This window comes from Cynocephalus volans, chromosome 9 (assembly GCF_027409185.1).
Source record: "Cynocephalus volans isolate mCynVol1 chromosome 9, mCynVol1.pri, whole genome shotgun sequence".
In the NCBI taxonomy this organism is placed as follows: Eukaryota; Metazoa; Chordata; class Mammalia; order Dermoptera; family Cynocephalidae; genus Cynocephalus; species Cynocephalus volans.
In genome coordinates, this window is record NC_084468.1 from 71,351,352 (window position 1) to 71,362,192 (window position 10,841).

A 10,841-nucleotide genomic window follows, 5' to 3' on the forward strand; every position below is an offset into this window, starting at 1 on the left:
TTTCTTCTTGGTTCAGTCTTAGTAGTTTGTATGTGTCCAGAAATGTATCCATTTCCTCCCGGTTTTCAAAATTGTTAGTGTATAGTTGTTTATAGTAGTCTCTAATGATTCTTTGTATTTCTGTGGTATTGGTTGTATTGTCTCCTTTTTTGTATCTGATTTTTTTATTTAATAAAAAAAAACTTTTTTTGGTTAATGAACTAATGCTTATCTATTTTGTTTATCTTCTCAAAAAACCAACTTTTTATTTCACTGACTTTTTGTATCATTATTTGGGTCTCTGTTTCATTTAGTTCTGCTCTGATCTTAGTTTTTTCTTTGCATCTAGTAATTCTGGGACTGGATTATTCTTTTTTTTCCTAGTTCTTTGAGGTGTAGCACTAGGTTGTTTATTTGAAATCTTTCTATTCTTTTGATGTAAGCATTTATTGCAATAAACTTCCCTTTTAGTACTGCTTTTGTAGTATCCCACAGGTTTTGGTATAATGTGTCTTTATTTTCTTTAGTTTTGAGAAATTTTTTGATTTCCTGTTTAATTTCTTCCTGGACCCATAGGTTGTTAGGAGCATTTTGTTTAATTTCCATGTATTCGTATAGTTTCCAGAGCTTTGCTTGTTATTAATTTCTAGTTTTAACCCATTGTGGTTGGAAAAGATTCTTGAGATGATTTTGCTTTTTAAACATTTGTTTAGACCTGATTTGGGGCCTAACATATGGTCTATCTAGGAAAATGTTTCATGTGCTGATGAGAAGAATGTATGTTCTATAGTCATTGGATGAAATGTTCTGTAAATATCTGCCAGGTCCAGTTGGTTCAAAGCACAGTTTAAATCCTCCATTTCTCTGTTGATTTGTTACCAAATGATTTGTCCAGTGCTGAGAGAGGGGTGTTTTGGTCCCCTACTGTTTTCATGTTTGAGTTTGTATCTTTCTTTAGGCTTAATAGTGTTTGCTTTATGTATCTGGGTGTGCTAGTGTTGGTGCATATATATTTTTAATTGCTGTGTCTTTTTGCTGGAGAGATCCCTTTATCATTATATAGTACCCTTCTTTGTCTCATTTTATGGTTTTTGGTTTAAAGTCTATCTTATGTGATATAAGAATAACTACTCCTGCTCATTTTTGGTTTTCATTTCTGTGATATATCTTTTTCCATCCTTTCAGTATTAATTTGTGTGTGTCTGTACAGGATTGAATTATGTTCCCCCAAAACTCTTTGAAGCTAGAATTGTGTCCCCCATGTTTTATGTTTTAGAAACTTAGCACCCACTGTGACCGCTTAGAGGGTGAGAAATCCTATTATGGTAATTGAAAGGTGAAGCCTTGAAGAGGTGATTGGATTGTAGGACCATGTGGTAGCAAATGGATTAAAAATGGTGGTCATGGGCATGTTTTGGAGGGCTTTAAAAGGAGAGTCAATGAGGAAGTTAGCCTCTCTCTCCCTCTGCTCTCTCTGCTTCCAACATTTTGCAATGTGAGACCCCTGGGTCATTGTTGCCACCACCAGATGTGTTCCCTGGACTTTGGACTTCCAAGCCTCAGAAACTGTAAGCAATATACTTCATTTTCTTATAAACCACCCAGTTCCATGTATTTTGTTATAAGCAACAGAAATGGACTGATATAGTGTCTTTACAGGTGAGGTGCATAAGATAGCATATAGTTGGGTCTAGATTTTTAATACAGTCAGTCAGTCTGTGTCTTTTGAGTGAGGCATTTAATTCATTTACATTTAGGATTGTTACTGAAAGGTACTGTCTTATTCCTGGCATTTTATCAATTTTCATTTGGATGTTTTAAATATCTTCTATTTCTTTTTTCCCCTTTTGTTGTTTGTCTTGGATGATTGTTTTTGGAGGTGGTAAGATATAGTTTCTTTCTCTTTCTTTGCATTTTTGTTCTATCAGTGAGTTTTGTTTTTTCTTGTGTATTCATGATGGTGATTATTATTTTTTGGATTCCAGAAACAGGACTCCCTTGAGGATTTCTTTTAGGGCTGATTATGTGGTAGTGAATTCCTGCAATTATTGTTTGTCTGGAAAGTACGTAATTTCTCCCTCATTTCCGCATGATAGCCTTGCTGGGTATAGTATTCTTGGCTGGCAGATTTTCTTTTGGTATTTTGAATATATTATCCCCTTTTCTTCTGGCCTGCAGAGTTTCTGTTGAGAATTCTGCTGTTGGTTTGACAGGGGATCCATTATGGATGACTTGACGTTTTTCTCTTGCTGCTATTAGGATTCTGTCTTTGTCTTTGAGCCTTGCCAGTTTGACTATAATGTGTCTCAGAGAGGACCTTGTTGGATTGATTCTGTTTGGGGATCTTTGAGCCTCCTGGATCTGAATGTCTGTGTCTCTCTCTATACCTGGGAAGTTTTCCATTATTATTTTGTTTAATAGTTTTTCAATGCCTTTTTCTTTCTCTTCCCCTTGGGAACACTTATAATTCAAATGTTTGTGCTCTTAACATTGTCTGCTAGCTCTCTTAGATTTTCATCATTTTTTAAAATTCTTTTTTCTTTTTTTGTGCACTCGGATTATTTTGAAAAGACTGTCTTCAAGATCAGAAATTCTTTCTTCTGCTTGTGCTAGCCTGCTGCTTAAGCTCTTGTTTGTGTTTTTTATTTTGTTGAATGAATCTTTCCATTCCATGAATTCTGCCACATTCTTTTAAAGGTAATAATCTCATTGTAAATTTCCTCCTTCATATCCTGGATATTTTTCTTGTTATTATGTTGTATAACTGAGTTTTCTCATAGCTCAGTGAGTTTCATTAAGATTGTTGCTCAGAGTTCCTTTTCAGTCATTTTAAGGGTTTCCTGCTCTATAGGGTCTGGTATTTGGGAATTATTGTATTCTTTTGGTGGTGTCATATTTTCTTGGGTTCTTATATTTGTAATATCTCTACATTGGTGTCTGGTCATCTGGGAGAGCACTTCCTTCTATTAATCTTGAATGGGCTTTGAGGAGAGTAATCCTCTTCTTTTTCCAGTCTCTGCTGGTATCTCTCCTTATGTCAATGTAGTCAAGTGTCTGATGGACTGCCTGCATGGTGGTTGTGGCTGCTACTGTGGTGGCAAGCCACTTTTGTGGCAGCCATGGCTGTGGTGGGACATCCATGTAGAAGTGGTGTTTTCAGCATGCTCCTTCTTCTGCTGGGCAATAGGGGCTGCCCACAGCACCTGCCCAGGACCCCATGCATGTTCCTGCCTTCTAAAAAGTTTTTTAAAAGAAGTATAATTACTATGCTAAATGAGGAGAGATAGTGGAATCATAAAATGATTATTTCAGACCAGCGTGTCAACAACAGAGTATCAAAATATATGAGACAAAAACTGATAAAGCTGCAAGGAGAAATAGATGAATTCACCATTATATTTGGAGATTTCAATGTCCTCTCCAGCAATGGGCAGATCCAGTAGGCAGAAAATCAGTAGGGACATAGTTGAACCCACAGGACCGTCAATCAACTGGATATAATCGACATCTGTAGACTGCTTCATCCAACAAAGCAGAATACACATTCTTCTTAAGGTCACACAGAACATTTATCAACATAGACCACATCCTTGGCCACAAAACACACCTTAACAAATTTAAAAGAATATAAATCGTAAAATATATGTTCTCACACCACTGCAATTAAACTAGATATTAATAAAAGAAAGATAACTGATGAATCACAAAATACCCGAAGATTAAATAATATACTTCTAAGTAATACATGGGTCAAAGAAAAAATCTCAAGAGAAAGTTTTTAAAATTTTATCTAAAAAAATGAAAATATAACATTAAAATTTGTGAGATACCGCACAAGTAGTGCTTAGAGGGAAATTTACAGCATTTAATGCATATACTAAAGACCTAAAAATGATTATCTAAGCTTCCACTTTAGGAAACTAGAAAAAGAAGAGCAAAGTAAACACAAAGTAAGTGAAAGGAAAAAAATAACAAAACTTAGAGCAGATTAGAGTGAAATAAATGAAACTGAAACTTGGAAATTAATAGACACTCAACAAAACTGAAATCTTGCTTTTTGAAAAGATCAGTAAATTTGCTAAGGCTCTAGCCAGGCCAACTCAGATTTAAAAAAGAGAAGACAGAAATTACTAATGTCAGAATTGAAAGAGGGGCCATCACCACAGATCCCACAAACAGTAAAAGGGTAATAAAAGAATATTAAGAACAGCTTTATGCCCCAGAATTTCATAACTTAGATGAAATGGACCAATTCCTTGAATGACAAAATCTGCCGTAACTCACACAAATAGAAATAAACAATCTGAATCTATGAAAGAAATTGAATCAATAATTAATAACCTTTCATAAGAGAAAGCGCCAGGTCCAGATGAGTAATACCAAACATTTAAGAAAAGGATCACACTAATTCCCTAAAATTGCTTCCAAAATATAGAAGCTGAAGGAGCACATCCTAACCCATTCCGTGGGGCCATCATTTAGGACCAAAACCAAATAGAGACATTACAAGAAAGGAAAACTACAGTCCCATGTCTCTCATGAACGTGGATGCAAAAATTCTTAACAAAATTTAGGAAATCTAATCCAACAATGTGTAAAAATAATTGTCCACCACGATTAAGTGAGATTTATTCCATGTATGCAAGGTTGGTTCAACAGTTGAAAACCAATTTATGCAATTGATCATATCAATAGGTGAAAGAAGAAAAATCATAATTGTATCAAATTAAACAAAAAAAGAATTTGAAAAAATTCAACACTCATTTAAGAAAAATGTTCTCAGTAAACTAGGAATAAACTGAAACTTCCTCAACTTGGTAAAGAACATCTACAAAAAATCTTCGGCCAACATCATACTTAATGGTGAGAGACTATATGCCTTCTCCCGAAGATCAGGAATGAGGCAAGGATCTCTGCTCTCACCACTCCTATTTAACATCATGCTAGGTTTCTTAGCTAATGTGATAAGACCAGAAAGAGAAATAAAATTTTATATACATTGGGAAGGAAGAAAAAACTCTTTGTTCACAGTTGATGTGATTGTCTGTATAGAAAACACCATAGAATCAGCAAAACAATCTCCTCGAACTAATAAGCAATTATGGCAAGGTCACAGGATACAAGGCCAATATAGACAGAAGTCTGTTGCTTTCCTATATACCAGCAATGAACAATTAGAATTTGAAATTTTTAAAAAGTATGTGTGTGTTGGGCCAACCCGGGGCGCACTTGGGAGAGTGCAGCGCTTGGGAGCACAGCCACGCTCCCGCTGCAGGTTTGGATACTATATAGGAATGGCCGGTGCGCTCACTGGCTGAGCGCGGTGAGAGCGACACCACATCAAGGGTTGCGATCCCCTTACTGGTCACAAAAAGACAAAAAAAAAAGTATGTGTGTGTTGAAGGCAGGGAAAATTAGTAATTTTGAGAGCAAAGAAGTGGTAGGAGGTTGGGCTGAAAAAGTAAAAATTAAGGCTGCATTGTGAAAGACCAAGGAAAATGTTGGGGTCTGTTTTTTAGAAAATTCATGATTTGACTCATGGCAGGCAGTGTATAGGATGGATTAGAGAGAAGGCAAGGGAAGCTAGAGTTACTAGAGGCAGGAGACTAGTTCAGAGGCTATGAACATGATTTGTCAAAGAGATAACGAGGGTTTAGACTACATTCACGGCAGTGGAGACAAAGTGGAGAGGACAAATTATTCAATAAATGATTTGAGTAAGTGCCTATAACTAGGTGTCAGGCATTGTTCTAAGCAGTGAGGTTTCAGCAACAAACAAAACAGGTCACCCATTGGGGTTTCAAGAGGAGTGTAAGTGACAGAAGTTGATGTCTGATTGGATGTGGAGGGAAGGTAGAAGAGTGTGATGAAACAATTCAGGGATCATTGATACCTGGATTTATTTTTTTAACAACTGAGTAAGTGAAATCATTGGACCTGTTGTGTAGAGAAGACCTAGGAGACATGCAGATGAACTTGTTTAGTAGGAAAATGAAGAGACATTCTGGAGATGTGGAGTAAAGGAGAAACCTGAAGTACAGATTTTGGCGTCCTCGTTGGCATAGGGGAGGCAGTAGAAGCCTCGGGGGTAGAAGATGCTGTCTAAGAACATGAGGTGTGAAAGGAGTGGACCCAGGATAACCCTGCAAAGCACCCACATCTGTAAAGCGAGTACAGAAAGGGGCAGAGTGCTCAAGTTTGTTGAGTGCCTGCCTACTAAATTGCAGGTGCTTTGACATATTACCTCACTGAAATTTTGCAATAAATCTATAAGGCCGATAGTTTTGCCTTCCCCTTCCCCTGCCCCAGTGAATGAAATGGACTCAGAAGTGTAAAAGGAGAACTAGGGGAAATTAGGAAGTGAGATTTTCATCAGGGTAAAATGTTGCAGATGGATCAAAGAGGATAAAAAATGTGAAGAAAATTGTTGTTTCACACCCATCAATATTTAACCAAAATTGAGTCATATCGCATTTGATAATTGGATTTTTATTACTTTCTCTGATGCTTCATATTCAAAAGGGAGAAAAAGTCAACAACACAACAACAAACCCCTCGGTTGTGCATCAAGTCTTGCTTTGTCAGCATTAATAATACTTATAGATAACACAGAAATGAGCAAAAGTGTTGGCTAAATGTACTGTAACTGCCTTGGAATCATTTTCTGTTTTGTTTTTTTTTTTCTCTTAACGTTTTTGGATGAAAGGGAGGTAAGTTGCTGTGGACCAAAATCTGCTAAGAAACCAAACCACGAGAACAAAATTATGAGACTGACACTTGAAATTAAGTCGTTAGCAAAGACATTTTAGTGAGAACAAAGAAGCATGAAGAATCTTATTAGTAAACTCTTTTATTTGGTTTATCTTTTAAATGTAATCATAAAAATTTCTAAGCAAGAAAATTTGATAATTTTAAAGAAAATAAGGAGAAACTAAGCTGGACCATTTAGCAAAACTGAGACAATTTTCACTTAAAATAAAATAAAAATTTAATCTTTTAATGCCATTGATTGTAATTAAACATATCCATCATATTTCTTGTAAAAGAAGGAGAAGTACTCCAGCTGAAGAGTTGTCTGCTGATTGTAGTTGCTTCAATAAGAGCTCTTCACCTACAAGCGACACACAAAGAATAGTTTCAAATTTTCTCAATCTAAATTTATTTTTTAAAGAAACTCTTCGTTGCAGAATCACTTTAGATTTAGAAAAAAGCTGCAAAGATTGTACAGAGTTCCCATACACGCTACACTAATTTCCCTGTTGGGTAATACCTACATTTGTACAGTAGATTTGTCACAAGCAATAAATGAAGGTGCATAATGATTAATCAAACTCATACTTTATTCAGATTCCTCAGTTTTTACCTAATGTTCTTTTTCTGTTCCAGGATCCCATCTGGGATGCAACATCACATTTAGTTGTCATATTTCCTTAGGCTCCTCTAAACTGTGACAGTTAGTCAGACCTTCCTTGTTTTTGATTTTGAGGAGTACAGGTCAGGTATTTTGTAGAATGTCCTTCGATTTAGGTTTGTCTGATGTTTTCCTCATGGTTAGACCAGAGTTATGGAGTTTTGAGAGAAAGAGCACACAGGTAAAATGCCCTTCTTATCATGTCACATCAGGCGTGCAAACTATCAATGATTTATCCCTGATGATGTTAACTTTGATCACCTGGCTGAGGCAGGTTTGTCAGATTTATTGTCTGTTTTGTCCATTGTATAGTTACTCTTTACCCCCTTTTTTATTCTGTAGTCTTTGGAAGGAAGTCACTATGCAAACCCACGCCTAAGGGGTGGGGAGTTATGTTCCATCTTCTTGAGTGAGATCTACATAGTTGTTTGGAGTTCTGTATGGGAGATTTGTCTCTTCTCCTATAGAGAAATTTTCCTGCCACTTCTTCCTTCTCAAAATTCTCAATTATACATAGTTTTTTAAAATTTCAAATTTTAGTCAATCACTGATATCAGTATGGTGGACTCATAAGTATTTATTTTACACTTTGGGTTATAATCCAATAGTACCTTATTTTGTTGCTTAAATTGTTCCTTTTTGGCTAGGGGGACTTTTTCATCTGGTTCCTATGTCCCTTTGTCTCAATCTCTTTTAATATAAATCACGTTGTTACCCTTTGCTCTTTGTCTCTTGATTGTCTCATTTCAGACATTTATATATCTTGAGTTTCATTGTCAGTAAATAATGTAGTGTCCAAGTTGATGAGCAGGAGTCAGGACTGCCAAGATATTTTACTTCAACTAGTCCAAATGAGACAGGAGGTGCTCAGTTTCCCTGGGCTCGGGATACAGGACATGCCTCTGGGTTCCAAGCCATTCCCCAAGGTTTCAGGCCCCTTCTATTCACCCTCCTTTAGAGGAGATTTACTGTTGGTAGTTAGACCTAATTTTAGAACCAACATAGAAAAAATGAGCCCACAAGGGGCTGGCTTATGCAAACCCATTGGCGGGTCATGCTCAGTAGAGAGGGGTTGTGTAACCCTGGTAGCCAAGCGTGCTCACTGGAAGGGAGTTTATCCTTGGAATGACCTTCCACTTGAGGCGCTAGAGAGCACAGAATATTTTTGAATGTGTCTGGTTCATGTGATAGAATTTGACCAAAGAACATGGTCCAGGAAGGGACCAACTGAGCCTGTGCAGGCCTGTGTTACATAACAGGGAACCACCCCTTAATTGAATATTCATTACAAAGCCAAACTATAAAAGCCGAATCCCTGCCAAAGGTGGGGTTGATGCTCATTTTCCTGGGGCCAAACCACCCTTCAACGGCTGAGGTGAGTATGCTCTATTTTCGTGTTCAGTTTACTTTTAGCAGGTGACTGCTCACTCCCTTGAGCCAGCCTGCACTCTGCACTGAACTTTAAGTGTGTATCTCTTACTTCTGCGTTTAACCTGTGCAGGCCCTGCTCAGTCTCTGGAGCTAGGCCGCACTCTCTCTGTGAAGTCTAGGTCTCTTATTTCTTATTTTAAATCTGTTCTCACTTTCTACTGTGAGTCTGCTCTTGAATTCTTTCCTGTGGTGGAGTCAAGAACCTGGTAAGAGGATGGGTTCAGTTGAGGCTGAGTATCGGTCCTCCCAAAACCTTCCTCTGACATCACAAAGATTCGGTGAGATAATTTCCCTGAGGCTAAAAAAAAAAAATTAGTTTGGACATCAAGGCTCATGATTATGTATATGTGGGTAGATATTTCACCCAGCTTGTTTCGTGTGCTTATTTAAATTAATAGTGTTACAAGGGTCTCTCATTTTTAAAAATCTTAAAAAAATTTTTTTTCAAATCTTTAAAAAAATTTTTTTTAATTTCCTGCTTTTACTTCATATTCCAGCTAAGCTGGACCTAAGCTCGTAAAGATGTTTTTTCCTTTTTTTTTTCACCTTTATAGTCTCACTGAAGTTGTTGGTTAGAAGCACCATTCCATTTCTGTTCATTAAAATCACATCTTCTGTCAGTGATCTTCTGTTTGTCCCATGTGACCTGCTTCCACCCGTGTCTACCGTAGTGTATGCCCTGGGAGGGTGACCTGTGGATCAGAGGATACTTTCCTGCCCTCTGCCTTTCTGGTGGGTTCAGCCAATGGCAAGCCCAGAAGCACACAAGAACGTGAAGTCAGCGAACTTTTTCCCTTGACTCCTTCCTGTGGGGTTGCCTCAGGCTGTCTGTCCCTCCATTGAGAGGACACTGCTCCTCTCAGGGCAGCCTTCTTCACTCTCCTGAGGGATCCAGGCAGCTGCTCCCTCCTCTCCTCCCTGGGGCTTGGGGCTGGTAACAAACAGCTTACCTGTTGCTAGCCAGGTTACTGCACCACCACCTGCCATTTCCCTACACCCCCCACCCACGCCTTTGAAATGAATCTTCGCTAAATCGAGTGCCGTCTATTTCTTGTTGTGAACTGATATACACTTCCTCATTAAAATTGAAAACCACTTCTTTCAAGAAATGTTCACTCACGCATCTCACAAGATGTGATCTTTTCCTCCTGTGAATATCAAATAGCACTTTGTGTAAAGACATTGGTAACACTCTGCATTTAGGGGCTTTTCTAATCCCCTTTTCTCGAATATAGTCTGTAAGGACAGGGGGACCAGATTACTTATGTTTTGTCCCCCACAACTCCTAGAAGTACTAGATAGTTGATACTTTATTTGCTAAATAAATGAACTTCATTTATTTTAAAAAATTTTTGCGGCTGCCCATAGGGGTATCCAGACTGTTGAACTTGGAGTTACACCACGTTCTGATCACCTGAGCTAACTGGCCAGTCCAAACATTTTTTCAATTCTTTTCCCCAGAGTTATTTCTGTTAACCCATGCAGAGTCCTCATTCACTTGAGAATGGAAATGGGATATTGCAAAGAATGGAAAAATTAATGTTTTCTTTCCACACAAGATATATTCTATGGAAGACTGGCAAAATTATGTTGATTTCTACTTAACTACATTCTCAATAGGTAATCATGAGAAAAATTAGTTGAAAATGACTTGATTGACTTTCCCAGGGTGAAATTCTATGTAACATTTCTAAGTACTCTAAATTTTATCTCGACCACTCTCAAAGTTTACTTTCTCTAGTAGGACTTTTCTAATTAACTTCACCTCAGTATGATAAATGCTTTATGCCACAATCAATACAAATATTACACAATATGTAATTTTCATTTGATTTATTATTTTGTAATTATGTTTTTGCCAGTTTCTTTTATGAATTTGCTTGTCTTAGCAAGGGGCATGTTTTCTACTTCTTTTGAATCTCACCATGCTCTGGTATTTTACAAGTGGTATGTGCTTCATTAATAGACCAACAAAATTCTGAGAAGTTTAGAAAATTCCCCATTCCTTTATTTACTAAGA

General features: G+C 37.3%; 1 protein-coding gene across 1 annotated transcript in view; it reads left to right on the forward strand.

Annotated features, from left to right (window-relative positions):
• Window positions 1-10,841, forward strand: part of COPS4 (COP9 signalosome subunit 4) — a 98,178-nt gene that overhangs the window by 41,753 nt on the left and 45,584 nt on the right. The gene's annotated exons all lie outside the window — the stretch shown is intronic.